The sequence below is a fragment of the Homalodisca vitripennis genome, chromosome 2, assembly GCF_021130785.1.
Source record: "Homalodisca vitripennis isolate AUS2020 chromosome 2, UT_GWSS_2.1, whole genome shotgun sequence".
NCBI classification, from domain to species: Eukaryota; Metazoa; Arthropoda; class Insecta; order Hemiptera; family Cicadellidae; genus Homalodisca; species Homalodisca vitripennis.
In genome coordinates, this window is record NC_060208.1 from 159689092 (window position 1) to 159709214 (window position 20123).

The window sequence follows — 20123 nt, forward strand, 5'->3', positions numbered from 1 at the left end:
CAGCGTGTACTCTATACCCTACCTTAAAATTCGCGCACAACCACAGCATTAATAACTTGACCGTTGATTCTCTTGTATTTAATAAAACTTAACTACGTACCTAAAAAAACTGTTTTATTATTTATTGTGATAAACATTAAATATCTTTCAAAAATCGATTCTCAAGCTTATGTCGAATAACAACCTAGTGAATTATTGTTATTTTTATAGTAAATTAAATAATGTTTATGTAACATAATATGTACAGCTCGTAATGTTATAATTATTCTCAATCCAATTTTTATTAACATAAATATTATACGACTCAAATACATAATTACAGCTAATAAACCATATAAAAGGTAAGACAAATAAGATGACAAGCTATGATACATCACCAGAATCCAGAGACAAATTATATTGTATTAGACTTTCGTCAAGACTGGTGTGGTTTCAGATTTTAGACGGAATGATAATTTAAAATACACCCTAATTTCAAACCACCGTTGTTTCAAATCTGTAAACGATTATAAATACGACCAATAAATATATAACTCTCTATTTCCTTATACTCTTGTTTGTATTGTGTAAATGATGAGCTCAATAAACTTAAATAATTTATTTATTTAACTGTGTTTTATAGTATTATTATTCTTATTTCCTTATCATTAGTCTCCTATTTTGGGATGGGTATCTATCACCTCAATACAAAAATACAAAAAATATACCGAAATTAAAATTCAAGTCACCTTTCTTTCTCTTGAACGTAAATATTCATATTTGAACCGCGATTATCATGTACGAGTTATGAAATACTAATGGGCTGTAAGAAGTGCAAATTTACATTGAGAAGGTTAGGTGGACCAGAAATTATTTTGAGTTTTAAAATCAAGGATATGATTAAAGGATGCAATGTAGAAGGAATATTAAGGAAGAATATCGAAAGATGTCGGGAAAATATAATAAATTATTATAAACTCAACACTAATTTGTAGATTTAACCCATTTTAGTACATAATCGCATAGTAATGCAAAAGTTATGTAAAGCGTAACCGTAAGTACAATTTATAGCGTAACCACATTAGAGAACCTTGATCATTAGTTAAAGTGACGTTGAAGCCTAATTTTATACTTTGACTTGATCTATTTGATTCGCTGTTACGTGCCAGATGACTAAGAGGAAAGGCTACTTGGGCATAAATATGTGCATAAATAGTATTAAAACCATATGTTTAATTGATATTTAAACTAGATGTTCTTTTACATACCTTTACATTATTTAGTAAGTATTATAAGAGCGAATCTAGAATAAGAATTGCTTGGATTGCGAAAACGATTTATACCTCCATTTATATAGCCCGATTAATATTTAACTCATCTCATATCATAACTAATCACTGGAAAACTAAATAAATTACATTAATCTCAAAGATTACTTTAATTTTGAGTGATAAAATTTGAACGTATTCATTTATATGCACGAAAGCTTTTTATTTTCTGAAGTCATTGCTTATAACAATCAAACAAAATGGGATGCTTTTAATAGAATAGTAGAATAGACCTTCGAAAACCTAGAAGTAGTTTCAATTATAGCTATCTTCCCTCTTAATTGAAGTTGCAGAGCTTAAAACACAGGTTAGTAACTACATAGTTAAATAACCTATTTATTTTTAACTTATAAAGAAGACTTTACTTTTAGATTTCTAATGTATAATGATACCAAAATAAGAGGATAATGAACTTTCATGGCTTAAACTATCATAAACAGCTAAGTCAAAAACATACAACATTTATACAAGAAAATGTTTAATACTCTCATTATATTTGAGTAGAAAGCTATTAAGTTAGAGCCGATAAATTCCTCCACCCTCCCGCTCGCCACAATGTATCAAAATTATCGCACCTCCGCACAGGCAGGTATATATCATTAAACTTTCATAAAGAAATTCTTCTTCTTCTTAACTTTGCGACACAATTCCCCTGGAATCACTTTTTATCCCGTAAGACAATATAAAATATGGCTTGAGAGCCACACTTTGCAAAACTATGCCAACCGGAGAGAATTCGAAATGACACAATTCATTAATAAGAATCCAAATGTGTTAAAATCAAGATATAAGTATTATGTTTACATAAAAAGAAAAATGTATAAGTATTGAAGTATTTTAAGTTTACCTGTAGCATTATTAAAGTACAACACATATTTCTTGGAAAACTAAATGAGCTTTAATACTGTATGTGGATTTTCCCGTAACAAATATTATTATGATAAATATGTTAGATTCAAGAATAACATAAAAATATTGTATTTGGATACGAATAATGAGGTGAAGTAAACAGCAGTGGGAGAAAGGTTAGTAGAATTAGCTCCCTTTTTATGTACATAGCTGAGACCAAATTGAAGCGCTGGAAGAAGATTGGTTGTAAGGTAAAGTAAAAATGAAAATGGTAGAAGTGAGGGACAAGTTAGTATGTTTCCATACATTTTTCAGAATCTTTTAGGGTTGGAGGATCTTAAAATTATAAAGAACATAATATTCTCTTTTTAATGTAAATATTGAACTTTTATAAATAGATATGACAGAACATTGCGGTAATTTCTGAACATATAGGAAGAACGTTTCTCATTAATGTACATTACTTTTGTCTAGAGAAGTATAATGAGCATTTAACTACTTACGTAAATTTTAATAATGCAAAACATATTCATTGATAATTAAGACGTCAACACCAACAATATTTAAATAAGATCACAGATTTTTTTATTTAATTAATTTGTTATCTAGTAGTATTATAGTACAAACACAAGTGCTTAGACCTCTATTAGATACATTAAAACGTATACTCATAAACATTATTCTATCAAGCAAAGAATTAAAAAAAATAAAATTACTCTAAGTAATAACTAACTGTATGCAGGGATATATACGAGCCTCGGGGGCTTGAAAAGCCTTCCAAAATACTCAAATTCAAATATTCAAATTGCATCTATTATCTTGAAACTGTAGATAATACATGGTCTTCATTAAAGATTGTACAAAGAGGGTTTTTTCAATCAACGACTGGTATATTTAATAAACCTATCAACTTTTGCATTTAGAAGTTATTTACCTTATTTACAACTTTGTTTCGATTAAAGGCTTCTTAAATTTAAGTAACAGCCATCCAGCAAGTGCTAGATGAAAATATTCCAATTTTTGTATTAGAGGTTAATATACGTGAGTATTGCTTAAAATATGCTTTTTTAGGTTAATTCCTTGATTGGCGAAAGGCTCATAGATATGAGTGATATTTCTATAATTTAGGAATTTTTAGTTTAAGGAATTTCTTCACCAAATAGCCTGTGTCACGCGCTGGGAAATAAAAGTCGTAAATTGACCAGAGCCAATATTTAAAGTTTTTTTTTTTATTGTTTAAAGGTTGCAATCAGACTTTATAAGGTTACTAGTATATCAATTATACAAAGCATTTACAGAAATAAACTGATGCAACGAAGTACAGAAGTACCGGACAGAACGTAACAAAACGAAAGTATAACAGCGAATCCACCAAAGTAAATCACATCACATGTGCTAATACAGGACATTATAAAATATCATACGATTGAACTTAGTTTCTTTAAACATTTCTATATCTAACTTTTCTTAGCTACCTTGGTTATCATCGTAAGACCAATGTAAATGTTAGAATATTGTTTTAATTTTTAAGACATGTTAGGTTCTTCCTTGACCCAAGAGTAACATACGTAACAAGGTTTAATACCTCTAGGTGCCACACGTACGGATAGAGAGAAAGACAACGACGCGGTTTTAAAGAAGGTCCCTAATATAATAGTGTTTCGTAAAACCGCGTGACAAGTAAAGAAATGGTTATCACCAACAAATATCGTACGACCTCAGTTACAGCTAACTTTCCTGCTACTGTCACATTATACAGTATAACACTTTTGAAGCATCAGTATTTAATCAATAAGACTTTCCACGTACAATAAGAACAACGGAATTCTGAGCACGCCCCTTAGTTGCGGCTATCCTCCCCTCCTACTGTTAAATTATACAACTCTTCCGCAGCAACAGTATCTGACGGTATTCGCTCCTCAATGATTGGATTAGGTCTGCTATGCAGCATTAATATCGGGTTACCTCACTGGTTATTTGTCTTGATTCGGTAATAATCACGCCTATTCATTTTATCTATATGAATTGCTTTTTTTTATATTTCTCTGCTTATACAATAATAATTAAGCTACTACACTTTTATGTGAATGTGTTGAAAAATTGCCACAGATCTAAAAATAAAATACAATGACTTAAATATATGAGATTGCGTAAGTATTATCGTTAAACGCAAATCGTGCTTGTTCAAGACATGTTTCTATAATATGTATCATCAAAAGCATTGTCTCCATATGAAAGTTGTTAATTAACAATAATGCTTCATCAGATGAATAAAAATACAAAGGAAAAAATATACCCCACAGTCTACAAATAAAACAAAGACGCCAAAGATATAATATTATAAGATAAGATAATGTAATAATGACAGGCCTAATCAACGAATACAATCTTAACGTGTCAGGTGCTACGGCAAACTGTTGTAACAGAGGTAAACCCAGTCACCTTATCAGCAAACAATAACATGAGGATAGGATAGGTAACTGTTGAAAAGACTTTATTTTCCATTTGAAACATCATTATTTTAATTAGAAAAGTGATAGCAAATAATAATAGTTTTCATAATTTGTCCACTTTTATTCAGATTATATGAAAATCTGGCCATTGAAATTTCCCTCTTAACAGACTTTCTGGGAGATATTTTCCATTTTTGGCAATCGCGACGTCAACAACTAAAAACCACTACAATCCGAAAATATTTTTGTACGGTCTGTATAACGTATAATCAATAAAATTAGGCCTTTATCAACATAAGAACACAAAAATTGTAATAGATTGAATGTAAAATTTGTTTTAGAGATGGTATTTCTAAATAGTATACAGACAAGTTCGCTAAACAGCATCAACTAATAAACCCTTGTCATGTGTCTCATTCTCGTATTTGTGATGGTGAAATAATTTTATCCTCTCTATTCCTTGTAAAAATAAATTGATCTTCTTTGAAAAATACTACACTAAATTATTGTATATTTCTTGTTAATTATAGAAATTCTTTCTCATGAAGAAGGAAATGTTCTTTTAAGCGGTTTTAATTAGTTCTCACTGAGAGCGATGAGCGGTATTACGACGAAATGATGACAAAGAAGACGTGCCTTTTTACTGCTGCAGTGGATAAACGTTGCGCTTATTATTTACATGTATATTAAATCTGCTCATTCTGCTCGTCATACCTTTAACGCTATTCAAAACACAATGTTGAACATTCAGTTTTGTATTATTAAATAGTGTTAACACAATTAATGAATGACGTATACAACTAAACGTTCAGTAATTAATTTATATTCAACATTAATTGATTTTCATGATTTCTAAATTGCATATTTAACCACATTGAGTAACTAATGCACAATTCGAACTCCTAATAAGAAAACTCTTATAACAAATCATTCTAATGGTTCAAAATATGAAGACAGCAAAAATATATTTCTAAGATTCTTCATAGATCTCCATAGGGCGAAACATTCGGGCCGTACGGTACTCTCACCAGAATTGTTCAGCTTATTTTAATTTTGGTAAAAAAAACATCTACATTCTGAAGTTAACTAGAAACTTAAATAATAAGTTCATTTTCAAATGTTCTTATTCTATTTCAAACTGAAAGTAGTTGGAAGTTTGACGTAGGTACAAGGTAAAGCTTTTAATGGAACCATCAATTAAATGGGTTAAGAAACAATAAATTACTTAAATTAATTAGCTTACCTAGTTTTATATTCCATATACCTATCATGATTTTAAAAACTTGACCTAAGTATCTTAAAAAAGCGAACCTTAATATAATGTGTTTTAAATTATTAGAAAATAATTTTTACTTAATCTCCTTCCTTGCTGTTCAACTACTTAATATGATGGCATACGGTGTGGTGACAATACACAACAATTAGTGAGTAGTTTGTGTACTGCAAGCTGTTATACAAGCTGTATTTGTTCGCTATACTGTTGATTAGGTAAACAGCTTGTTAGTGACCAACACAATAGAGGAGATGTCATGTAAATCCAAAATATCTACGATAGTTCTAAATTGAAATATTTGCTGTTCTATGGTGTTAATTAATTTTCTCATTAGCCGTACATTTAGATTGAAATTATATCCAAGTTTCAACAAGTTAAACATCGTAGCAAGAACATGTTCTTTTTAGTAATCTGTTGACTCTCTAATCCCAAATTTGTCTTTATAGTCCAAAATATACGAGTATCGCTATTTTACATTGTCATAACCATTACATTCGTACAATGCGTAATAAAGTACGATTAAATGTGTATTACATCAACCATAGTCTTCGTCATAATAAGGCCATTTAAAACTCCCTTCCTTTTTTGTGATTATTCCAAGTTAAAGTCATTTGAAATGACTAAGTTTTGTAATTAAACTATTAAAAAAACTAATAGAATTGTATCTTTGCCATATTCCAAGAAACATGTGCGAGATTAATACCATCACCATAGACGCTTGATGGTACCATCGCGATTTCTGTGACAGAATTGAATCGCATAAACCAAAGACTGTCACACAAGGTACGGCTGCCATGAGAATGTCACAACACTTCAACTTTTAGTGCTCCACAATTCAAACTTTGTCAGATAAAATCATAGCTGCTGTCTCACGTTCAATATCATGACGCGATAATCTCACGTTTAAGTGTCATGAGTCCTGCGATAAATTGGACAACTTATTATTTATTTTTTATTTATTTATTTATGTTTATTTTCTCCTTGTTATACAATGAATACACATGTATACAATAAATGGCTCTTAATGTTATGTCCTTAATATTTTGCACTATCCAAGTTGTCTTTTGTACAAAAACTAAATTTTATAAGAAAAAGGAAAATAAACTTAGTTAATTACCTTCAGGATTACGAGATTTATTTACGAAAAAATAGTTTAAAGTGAATGCACGTTAACATATAAAAAGGAGAAAACAAAATAGGGCCTCTAAGGCGTAAAATCTATTTTGGGATTCCTTTATAATAAAATATATTACAGAAAATCCTTAACGGCGCTTAGCTAAAATGACTTAATTTCCCTCAACAATTAAACTGAAAATTATCGATTAATGTGCTTGTACTTTAGTAAAATATTATCATTTTTACTAAACACTTATTATTTAAAACATGGCAACAGACCACAAAACAAATCTCATTTTTGTAATAAAAAAGGCTTTAATTTTTCATAATTATGCAGCCAGTGATTAATTGTTTTTATACACTTTTCTGATTTCCCTTATTGTTACAGGAAGCTTTTTGAATAATTTTGGGCCTATAAAGTTAAGGAATTTTCTATTAAACGTTAACTTTGGGTGAGGTACTTAAACAATATTTTTGTTAATGTCATATGTGTCATATTCTCCATCACTTATCAACTCTGGTCATGGAAACCAACTGCCGGTTTCCTTGTGCGACGAATTGCTTTGGGAAATACTTTATTTACCTTTAAAAATATTTATTAAAGACTACAATTCTTATAGCTACAAACATAAAAAGAGGTAAAAGTGTCTTACTACTTCAATCCGCATGAAATTGCTTGGTTTCTCACAATTTGACTTTGCCTTCCCACCAATCTCACCCTTCTTTAGTGCCTCGATTCGTCTCAATTTACTGCACATTAGTTGAGATAATGGTATTACTCCCTCAACCTGCTCTCTGCGCTCTACCTTGTATTTTTTGCACAGCCACAGCCTTTGTAACACGATTATTGATATCAGGAAACGGTACTTTAAACGTAACTTTGTACTTTATATGTTAATGTACTTTGCATGTAACTATTCAGTCTCACTTTTGTATGGGTAAACAATACATATTACTACTGCATTGTTCCTTTATATCTAGTAAAAATAGTACAATTAACCCTTCTTAGCGTTTCGCAGAAGCCCTTATCAAAAATATTTTAGACATGAAAATATTTTTACGTTACATTCATATCTAATTAAGATGACTTCTCTTAATATCTAAAAATAAGATAATTCTTTTATAACTTCATGTGAAGCAACGTACCATTAAGATGGATATTTAGACATTGTGTAATTAGGTGAAAATATAAATGTTAAATTTTAACTTCATTTACAAGAGTTATAGCTTCAGGTAACGGCATGTATTTATACTTTGATATAAGTAAGAAGAAGTAATGGTTACTCAAATAACCATTGTACAATTATAAAATAGAATTGCCTTCTTGCTTTCTGAATGTATTAAACCCTTTGTATTATTCCGTTTTCCTTGTAATATATTTACTATCAATGTTTTGTTTTCTCCATAAAACAGTTTTTGATTAATAACCAATTTTTCTAAAATTAAATTTTATTTGGATGTTTCTACACCTGATATTTTTAAAGTTAGTATTTGACTGGAATGTTTACTATGAAAACGGGCACAGACAATTATTTACATTATGATACATTACATCTTCCTTAGAGTGTATAGTTAGGTGTTACACAACCCATACATCAAAACAGTAATAAAACATCTACGAGATAATTGAATTATGTAATGTAGTTTATTAAATTTAACTATTCACTAATTAAAATCGAACATTTTACTGGTACTTTTGAATAAAAATTAATTTGCTCCAAGTTTTACTAAATATTTTAGTAATCCTCAAACAAATTAGTTATCTTCTACAAATCTTTTCAAATACTAACGTTTAAAAACATGCATGCAACGTTTAAATTACTATAATCCAATATATACCGTATAAGTAATAATAATTAAAATAAAAACTTCACGAGATGTTAATGCTTATAAATATTTTTTTTTATTTGTTCTCTCATGAATTGATTGATAAGTTTAAATATTTAATATTCACCCACATCCTGTTACAGATTAAATAATGAACAAAATAAAACCAGTTCAATTTAATAAATAGATTAAATAAGTTTATTATGGATTATATTATGATTATTTTTGTAAATAAGGAAAGTTAGAAGGAAAGTGAATTTATTTCCACCCTACATGAAACTAATCAATCATCAAAATCTGAGTTATGTGGTGGACTCAAATTTTCATTGCAGAAACAATTTCTTCATATTTAAAGAAATTCAAATCTTGGTTTAAAATGTAACTATTAAATTTTCTAATGAAATGTTTTTAATGAAATAAAAGTAATTAATAACCAATTAACAACTCGACAGTATGAACCGTCATGGAGTCGATATATCTCAGACTCTATTAAAATTAACTGCACTTCACCTCTTTAGGCAAAATATTTATTTGATATTTGCCAAAATTTCTATGCTCTTTTGCAAAAACTCCAAATGATTGGAAATGCCTGTAGATGCTGATAAACTCCTTCTTAATGCTTGACTTCATATCAAATAACCTATGTGGCAAAATATATTTTTTATTCCACAGTGTTTGTTTACAGTCCCTCCTGTATATTTGTAGGGTTACTTCGTAGTCCTTTAAATATTTCCATGCTTTATTGTATTTTTTAGTTTTATCGTGGGTATTCATTGCAGTTCTAGTTTGCGAACCACTACGTTCCAAAATAGTTGAGTTTATTTCGGGTACATGCATAAGCTGCATGTTTGACAAAAAGGTCGTGAAGTAACTCTAATACTAGCTAAATGACCCATTTTTTATGTAATGATAACTAAAAGACTAGAAATAATGTATAATTTTAAAACCTAAACCTAATTTATAGATGATTACACGTTAAGAAAAAATACTTGGCGTTCTTCGTAGAAATTATTTGCTACATCTACCGTTTTTGAGTATTACTGAGATATTACTAGGCTTATTATACTGCTTATGACGTTTACGTTCTATGCTGAGTACCGTCCTACTATCAAATTAATTATTAATACAGAACGTCCAAAATTTGATTTTGCACGATATTTTAAACAGGTAATGTTTATAAGTTTGTTATTATTAGAAGTGGGGACACCTTTGTGATGATATATGTTTTTTTAGTTTTATTTTAATGATTCTATTCGTTTAGTATCACTTTAAACATTATCTGAACACAAAAGGCTGAAATTATTACAATAAACGAAAATGTTCTTCATATACTCAACATAACAGTAAGATTTATTAGATCACTCAGATTTTACAAAAAAAACTTTTTTCTAAAGACCCAATTCTCTTTTCAAATAACTACTGTGTAATTTTTTAATTATATAACTTATAATTGTGTGTTGTAAGCACAGTAAGTGACATATAAACGTGACTTTGACTTCAATGAAATATTAGAGGTAGAGCTCTAATATATTATTAAAGACCTATTTTAGGAATCATCTCATGTAAAATAAACAATTTAAAAGGTAAATAATTATAAACGCCAGCACGTATAATATTTTTCTAAAAGCACGGAATCACAAATGAGTGAGCAGTGAGAAAGTTTACAAGCAATGGACAGCGTGGTTAACTGCCAGCTTGTTGTCACCTTTTGTTGTTGATTTGTTTGTTTGAACACTCCTAACTCGCTTTTTATCTGCCTTCTCACGTTATTTGTTTATTCCAAATAAAGTTTTAATTTCCATTAGATATGGACGTGTATTTTACATAACAATTTGTATAAAATAGTATATATTTTGATTAATCGTGTAGAAGATATATTTTAAGTATTTGTGGAAATACTGATTTCGGAGCATCGCGGGATAAAAAAGTGAGTGTGTGAAATACCACGTATATTTTAGTAATTCATTTTAATTATTTAAACATTTGCTATTATTTTCAATAAGCTACAGCTGTAGTAACCAAACTTTTTAAAACAGTGCCTTCCAGTATATATTGATAATTGTGTAAGCTTTTCTTAATATGAGTTTTAAAATGTGTACTTGGAATTTTTTATGTTTTCTACAAAATTAAATGTGATTGAGGGCAGTCCACGCATGTCTTATTTACTCTATACTTAAAAAGAGTACCCTAGATATCCTTAATTAAGTTTTAAGAGATCTTAGTTTTATTGCAATAGTTGCAGGAAATATCTATTTTATCAAACTAACTTTTTTTTTGAACGACAAACATTTCTTGTACTCCATGGATACACAAGTTTTCTTTGTGTTCCATCACAAAAAGTATCAACCAAACAAACCAAAGATAATGAGAGACATTACATAGTGATCTACAACGATGTAATAATCTCGACGTTACGACCTTTCTAAATGGCGAGAAGTTGATAATCGTGTCTTTGTCAGAAACAAGAAAGAAAATTAAAGAACAAGAATGAAGGGAATGTCATGATATGGTGAGCAATGGTGCCAAAAAAACTTACCCATCTTTAATCCACTCGATATCCACAAATAACGTTTTATTTTATTCCCGCACTGAAGAAGTTGTATAGCTGGTTCGGGAAGTATTATTCGTGATTCTCTAAGCATTCGTTAAGTGTAATCTTAGCTTGCCAAGAACTACTAACTCTGAGAAGACTATATCCCCTACAAAGTTATTGTAAACGAAGAGATGATATTGTTTGTCTTCTAAATTACACTGTTGTGACAGAAACAGCCTTAATGATTGTTTCAATTTTCTCGTTCGGTATCGAACCTGTCACACTCAGCAGTAGGCTTCAGTGTCCTATATCAGTGCCATTGTCTAAGTAGGGTGAGATGAAACCTTAGTCACCGAGTATCGTACAACGTCATCGGTTTAATATGTTCACTGTGAGTCTCTACATGACAATTCTGATAGATCAGCTTTGTTTACAAGCCCTGATGTGACTTCATAAGAGCCATTATTATACAGTAAAGTCACGTGCTATGTTGTACCCCACCTACTCAGTTCCGTCTCGACCTGATAATCCCTTGAAAATAGTACTATCCTAATCCTAATAATATTATAAATGCAAAAGTCTCTATGTTTGTTTGTTTAGCTTTCACGCTTAAACTATTCACCAATTGTACTGAAATGTTACATTTATATTTTTAGGGTACCTAGGATAAATAGGCCTATTCTTATTTCAAAAATCCCTTCGGACTACACCCCATTGGTCACTAATACAGCGAAAAATCCCATCTTGGTCTCTAAAGTTATGAAATAATAATTAAACGGGAAATTTAATCAACTGTTCTGTGTAAACATTGCTTATTACATACTTTCAATTGAGTACATTTTTAATAAGTAAATTCTTTAAAGAATAACAAATTATTTTTGCCACTTTCAACGATTTTGTAAGTAGTTATTTACATTCTAAAATGTTCTAAAACATAAGATGGTCAGAATTTGACAACGAAGAATCCCTTAGACGCAGTCAGCAAAATCTATGCAAGGTGAAAGTTCGCTAGCCTGTACTTTTGAACTAATGTACCAATTCCAGCTCTAAATGTTCTAAAAATATTTTTTACTGTCATTTTAATGTATTTTTAACAGTAAAGTTTTATCAGATATTAAGTATTAGGTCTTAAACACAAATTTACTATTTAACTTTTAAAGACTGATATAAAACCCCTATTAGTTCACCTTTGATAGAAGTAGGCTTTTCTGATTTGCAATATATATTTTCTTGGTTAAGAAACAAAGGCAAAATCAAGTATAGAACAAAACATACTATGAACAAATTTAATCACAATGGTTATAAATGTACACTTTTACGTATTTTGTTGATCATGACAATAAAGCAAACCCAAAAATGTCGTCGGAAATATGACTGACTCAAAGCAGTATTTGTTCTGCGCCTACTAAATTACGTGCAAATAAGCTGGTAACATTGTAGATATGAAAACAGTTTTGTCTAACTTTTAGTTTAGATATAAAGACTGCTATGAAACCTAAATTAGTTGTCTGTTGACAAAAGTAGGCTTCTCAGACCTGTGTATGTATATATTTTCTTGAACATAGAAACAAGACTAACTCAACATAGATGTCGGAAATACAATAAGCCGGATTGAAAGTAATGTCCTAAGCTGAAACCACGCTATAAACCAGATCGAACGTTTCTGAAGAAATAATTTCTACTCAGGAAACAAAAGAATATAATCAAAAAATTCAAACAGTTACCCCCTAACTTTCAATCTGAAAGCATGCATCCAAAGATACGACTACAGATCAAACATACCCACAATGGGAAAACAAAATCGAAGAAAATCCGATGTTTTGTTACGGCCTACACGATAACCCCGCAATTTCTCTCATCTATCACTTTAAATTACCGTTAAACTTATAAATCGCCACGTTTACAAATATTTTGCATTTTATACTGCGAGATTTGATTCGATCTACCTCGTGAAGGCTATAAACTAAAATTGTATGGAGGCATTTGAATACAGCTGTTGATGATGGATCGCAGTCGTTTTGTCGAATAGGGTTAGTTTTCATATACGAAAAGAATTTGTAAAAAGTCGACCTGTTAACTAAAATATTGTAAAGAAACCCTACAGAGCCAAGAACGAAGTTGAAGCCCATGAGGGACAGCTTCAATTCCCGGTCAGACTAGAGTGATGCAAAACCTCCTAGTATCAAACCATTTGAACTCAAATGAATAACAATCCATATTTACGAATGATCTTAAACCTGCCGGATACCACATTAAATGTCCATCTACATTACCTGCTAAGTAACAGCAACGCTGTTATATCTCTGTGCCTGTCGTACTCAGTTATGGTGAAATCCACTGGTAAATCCCTTTTATGTTCATCTCGCTCTCGCAGTAGGTTAAGCTTGTGCCTGCTGACAAACCCTGTTTAGAGAAATATGTAGATACAGTACTAAGGTTGGCTAGATATAGGCGTCGCTTACAAAGCCTACATGTGCCCACTTTGGTGTCGGCTGCTTTCAAGATTGTGTCCTGGCGTAACACATTTAACACATAACCATGTCATCTAAAGATAATTTAACAAATATCTAATACTGACACCTTTAAGAAATGTGCAATTTCGGCTTCTGTGTTGTGTTTGGTTGGAAATAAGAAAAACCTTATATGTATATTATATTTCGTAAACCTTTCAAACATTTTGCTATACGTTATAAAATTTTCATAGTTTTGTGCCATAAACTACAAATTAATTTATTTTACAAGATATTTTAGTGATATATTTCCTTGACAGATGTGAAAATCCTTTTGATTGTCATCATTGTTGCTTATTTTTCTCGATATTTTATAATTATCTTTGTTAAAGGAAACCTATTCATAATTTACGTTATTTTTAATGTGAAAATTTAGCTCAATAGTTTTAATTAACAATTAGATTATAATTTAAAGGGAAATGAAACTTTAACATTATATGTAACATACGTGTGTGTGTGTGATATATATTATATCTTATATATATATAAGATATAATATATATATATATATATTATATATATATATACTATATATATATATATATCTTATATATATATATATATTACATATAATATTGGAATTTGTCTTTAGAAATACTTTAGAATCTTACTTTAATGATCGATGACTTTTTTTAAATTGAGAAAAAAATACTTTTTTTATTGATTCCTTTTCTGCTTTATTATCTTGTTTGGTCTTGGTTTACTTGACTTTATCTAATAAAATGTAACGAACTACACTACAAAAAGAATTCTCAATTACTGTTTCAGTGTATTTTCACCAGAGAGACCAATTATTAGAACAGGAAAAGGTTGAAAGATATATAATAGGCGTAATTAATAAATATCGTATTTTTAAACAGTTAAACAATATTAGTTTTCTAAACATTTCACTTACTGTATGATAATTTATCACACACCAACTTATTGCTGTTAGGCATTTTTAACTCTTCAAAACATTTCTTACGTATTGAATTTCCTTTTTAAAATAAAATTTGTAAGGAGCATTAAACTTGAAAAGTTAATGACTACATTTAATACACACTGAAGTAAATTCAAGCATGCCACGAAATACGTTTATATACTGCAGCAGTGAGAAGACACGTCTCCTTTGTTAACCTCGTTTCAATGAAGTGCCATTCTAGGAAAGACTAATTAAAAGAGCTTTTAAAAATATTCTAATCTCAGCATAAATTGTCTAACTCCTTTCATTAGTTTAATTTAAAAGGATTATTACTATTACGTAGAACAATTCAACATTTTCTTATTTTACTTGCTTTCGGATCAATAAGAGATTTCTTTTTATTACAAAGGCTCTATAATCTACCCCGTACACTTTTCAATTAATTTAATTTTCTCGTTAATTATGTGACTCAAATCCACGTAAAATTTGTAAATTAAACTATAAAACAGAGTAACCATAATTGATCCGCACATCAAGGTAATAATATTTACATCATACTTCATAAGAAATTCTGAAGAAATTGAAGTATTGTAAAGCATTATAGAGTTGTGTTGTTCTTCGGAATATGCGCTTAAACTTAAGAGAATTCTGATTTAGGAGCAATTCTGAAGATCCGCCTCTGTGGAATTTTCTTGAGGAGGTATTGTCCGTAGAGGCACTTGTGGTGACTTTTCTTTCTGATTTTGTGCTGTGTTGAGTTCTTAAGTGATTAGTTAATGACATTTAGCTAGTAAGAATCTATTAGAGGGACTTAGGAATTTAAGGAAATTAGGATTCACAGGCGTGCTTACGTAATATTTTTTCACACGTGTCTTGACTCAGCAATATTCCAAGTTTATGAAAGTATTTATTTCCATACATAAATTATGCAAAATACGAAGAAAAATTAAAAACTAGGTTCAGAAAATCTAAAACTTGAAGCAATAAAACAACCTTAACTAACAAAATATTGATTTTGAGATCAGAACAAAAACTAAAGACCGAAGACTGCTGTCTCTTACCCAAACCCCTTCCAATCATCATTTCCTGTTCTTTTTTTGATAAGATGCGTTGCAATACCGCAGGAATTTGCGACATTGATTTTCACTCCAGTCTTTCATTTTTCCATATGTGTGTGAGATAAATTGTGTGGTGCTCTTGATTTTGTGCAGTGAAATCTTCATTAATTCATTCTCACCAGTCTGGATTAATTGTTGTTGTTGTACCAGACAGGTATATTCTTGATGTTTTCATTCTGTTGTCAAATTTTGTGTAGAACAATTTTAGCGTGTGGCATGGTCTTTAAGTTTCCATTTATGTTTGTCATACCTTATGTCTTAGTGTTTTTGATACCTAGGGAGAGGGTGGATATAAATCCTGCTATACACCGTGTTTTATTCTTGTGGCATGTAGCAATGTAGAATATCTGAAGTTCTATTATTTTTTAAATTGTCCATAATCAATAGCAAAATTTAAACAATGGATCTTGAGGTCCATAAAAACAGGATAAAAGTAAGGAATAACTGGTCGTTTCTGTTAGTTCTTTTTGTTCTTAACTGACAGCATCCTATACAATTTTGCTTACAAGTATGCCCTCAGTCGTGGGAACAGGTCACCATAATGACCCGAGATTTCTTGTTCAGTCTTTTCTTTCTCGGCATGTGTGTACCACGAGCTACAGCAGAACTTTTTTCTTGTGTCGTAGTTTTTTTTCTTCACGTTTGTTTATTCTTAATTTTTATGTTGTTAATTTTGTCCCACCAATCGTAATATGTTCCTCGGGATACTTTTATGCGTAAACTGTGTACCTGAAGAGTAAAAAATATTTCACTCATGGAAACATCATGCTATTTCTATTGTAACACAACGTGGAAAATATTCGCAATCCTATTGTCACTTTAAATAATCTAACTCCAGTAAAAATATTTTAGAGGAGAAATTGTTTGACAGAGGATAAGAAACAACAATGCGTTAAAATTAAAATGAGACAATACTACGAAGGCTTAATATTATTTCTGACATTTCCCTTCATTATGTTTCAAACAAAAATCACTAACTACATTTCGAGTATTTAAATCATTATTAAAGATCACTACTGTCTTCGTCACCTTCCTACCATCCTGTTGTTTTAAGATAACGCGGCGCGGTAGGAAATGCCAACAGTTATGACGTGTTGAGTAGTGCTTTTGGTTTTGAGCAATGATATTGCTTAGATTCATTCTCATCAGTGCTCTTGGTTTACCAGTCAGGTAATATTTTTCAGAAATATTTGAATGGAACCTCCCTGCCACGCATGTTTACGTACGCGTTTGTGTATTAGGCATGTTTTACACTTGAACAAAAAAATAATACATTTCAATTCTCAAAACCGTAGATTTATTTTTCTGTATTATTATGTAACGAAAGCAAACATCAGAAATCCTATTATTTTTCAACGGAGTTTGCATGAAAAACATATATCTATTATGAGGATGTTATTTATCTATATGATTATACTGTACGAATTGGGAGGTATATAATATTATACTATCGAAAAATATATTAGTTGATTGAGTTGGACTATTTACCAACTTTACTGATAGTAGTTGGTAGTATTTTTCAAATGTGTTATTTAGACGTAATATAAAGATAATGTTCAAATTGGTTCTAAATATTTAGATATTTACCAGCAACATATCACAGTCAAAGTACATTAGAACAGTGAAGCAGCTGGCAGTACAAATGCTACAACAAACATGTGCAGTACAACAGTGTAACAGCTGGCAGTACACATGCTACAACAAACATGTGCAGTACAACATTGTAGCAGCTGGCAGTACAAACGCTACAACAAACAAGTAAAGTACAACAGTTTACCAGCTGGCAGTACAAATGCTACAACAAATAAGTACAGTACAACAATGTAACAGCTGGCAATACAAACTCTACAACAAACAAGTACAGTACAACAATTTAGCAGGTGGCAGTAAAAACGCTGTAACAAACAAGTGCAGTACAACAGTTTAGCAGCTGGCAGTACAAATGCTACAACAAACAAGTGCAGTACAACAGTTTAGCAGCTCGTAGTACAAATGCTACAACAAACAAGTGCACTACAACAGTGTAGCAGCTGGCAGTACAAAGGCTACTCCGAAACTGTTACTGACACCTGCTCTCAGTTTACACCTTCTACCTTCCTCCTTCAAACCTTCAAATGGTCTTGAGAAGTTTATTTATCCATATAAGTATTAGGGGGTTCTTTCAAATAACATATGACGTAATTAATTTCAGTTTTCCGAATTACTATGTTATCCTTTAAAATATTTAAATTTTTATAATTGAAACCTTATAGCGCCAAAAGTACTGAATAAAGTTGATTACAGTAGTTCATAATCACACATTATGCACGCACTATTTAACCGAGGCTAGCAGTGTTTCATGAGTAATACAAGGAGCTGTTTGGTTTCACTCTGACTTACAGAGTTCTGGTAAAAGTTCGAAAGTAAAGTGATTGGGAATGTTCAAAGAATTAAGCTTTAATTAAAAACTTCTTTGTATCATAACATTATAATATAGGTCTATGACTTATTTTTACTATTCACTGTTGCATTGCTTTCATACAGTTCAAATAACGGAGAATTTTATTGTTATTTGCCAAATTCTTTATCATACCTCCTTCTAATAGTTTTTTATTCTCATCAACAGTTTATATTTCAAAATAATGAATAAAAAATAGTCACAATATATAATTTTCTATTTTCCACCATTTTTTGTAATAATATAAGTTTTAGAAATGTAGCACATTTTAGGTTTTTAATTCCCGAAAGTAGATTTATTTGACCCATTATCTAAAGAAGTACATCTGATTTAACAACAGCTTCAGTACATTTGAAATAATATTTCAGAACTCAACCAATAAATGAGTTATTATCGGAAGATCAGATAACTGTCACACGAATTTGTAACATTAATTAAATTCGTATAAACAAACGGCAATAGCCTATTTTAATTTTAATACAGATTGGAGTGTGCTACCACTACACAATAGAGCCCTTACTTTTTACGATGTAATTATTTAGTAGTTGGTCATTTCTTTCACACATGTTTTAAATAACCAAAGAAATGCATGATCGGAAGACCAAAAATCTGTAAAATCCCTATTGAACATTTATTATATTTTTGTATTACATTCTTCATGTACATAAATATATACGCTTGCAAGTAGGTCAAAATTAGAGAAAAACAGGAAAATCAAGATAAATGTTTTTAAATTTTAGGGTTCCCAGAACCCTTCTAAAGCAAACTATCAATGAACAAAACAAATAGAACTCAAACCGATATATTAAATGGTTTACTAAATTATGAGATGATCTTCTCCCCTTAAATATCTCATGGCAATCACCTGCTAGAGCTTTACAAGAGTCATTACCCTACTTTGTATTTTATATAAATATAACTATTTTTGAGAGTAAACTAAATGAAGTCTATTTTTCCAGCTATAATAAATAAATCGTCAATATTTCACCACAGTTAATTTATTCATAGTTTTGAATTTAGTCCAATCAATTTGTTACTTGCAAAAACTCCGTGTACAGTAATTGAGAATTATGTATATATACTGAAACCGTACATCGCCGCTCGCACACCCACAGCAAAACCATCAGGGAAGCGCGCGCCCATGGTGGCGAACGGGATGCCGGATCAAAACAAAACTAGGTAAAAAAGAACACCGTGGTCAGTATACTCAGGTTCATTTACTAAGAGACAGCATAGGCCTATCCAGTCAATATAAATATATATATATATATATATATATATATATATACTATAAATAAAAAAAAAATAAAAAAAATAAAAGGTGCCTGCAGTAGTATACCTCAAACAATCCTCGTCAGGTGCACCTGCATACAAAAATTAGAAACGCCATAATTTTAAACAAGAAATGCCAATTCCACCCGGTATCCTTCGGCTAAGGGCGGGCTCCTAATGAAATCCAAGAAATAACTAAATAATATCTAAAACTAACTTAAAATTAAATAACAAAATATAAACTATATAAATGGCAACAATAACAATAACAAATAAAATAAAGAATATGGGCAGGGTATCACAGATGTTGACTAGTAGAAATGTCCATCATGGTGGCCGTCCTTCAAGCAGAGCGCAAAAGCGAAGGTTCTCTGCGACCACGCATGATGGAGAGATGACAGCAGAAAAATCAACTCATCTCCTGGACCTCATCAGTGAGGGGCCGTAAAACTTAGCCGCACATGTCAGAAGGAAAACAGCTCAGCAAAACTAACAAACACTTAATTAAACAAAATATTAAACTGGAG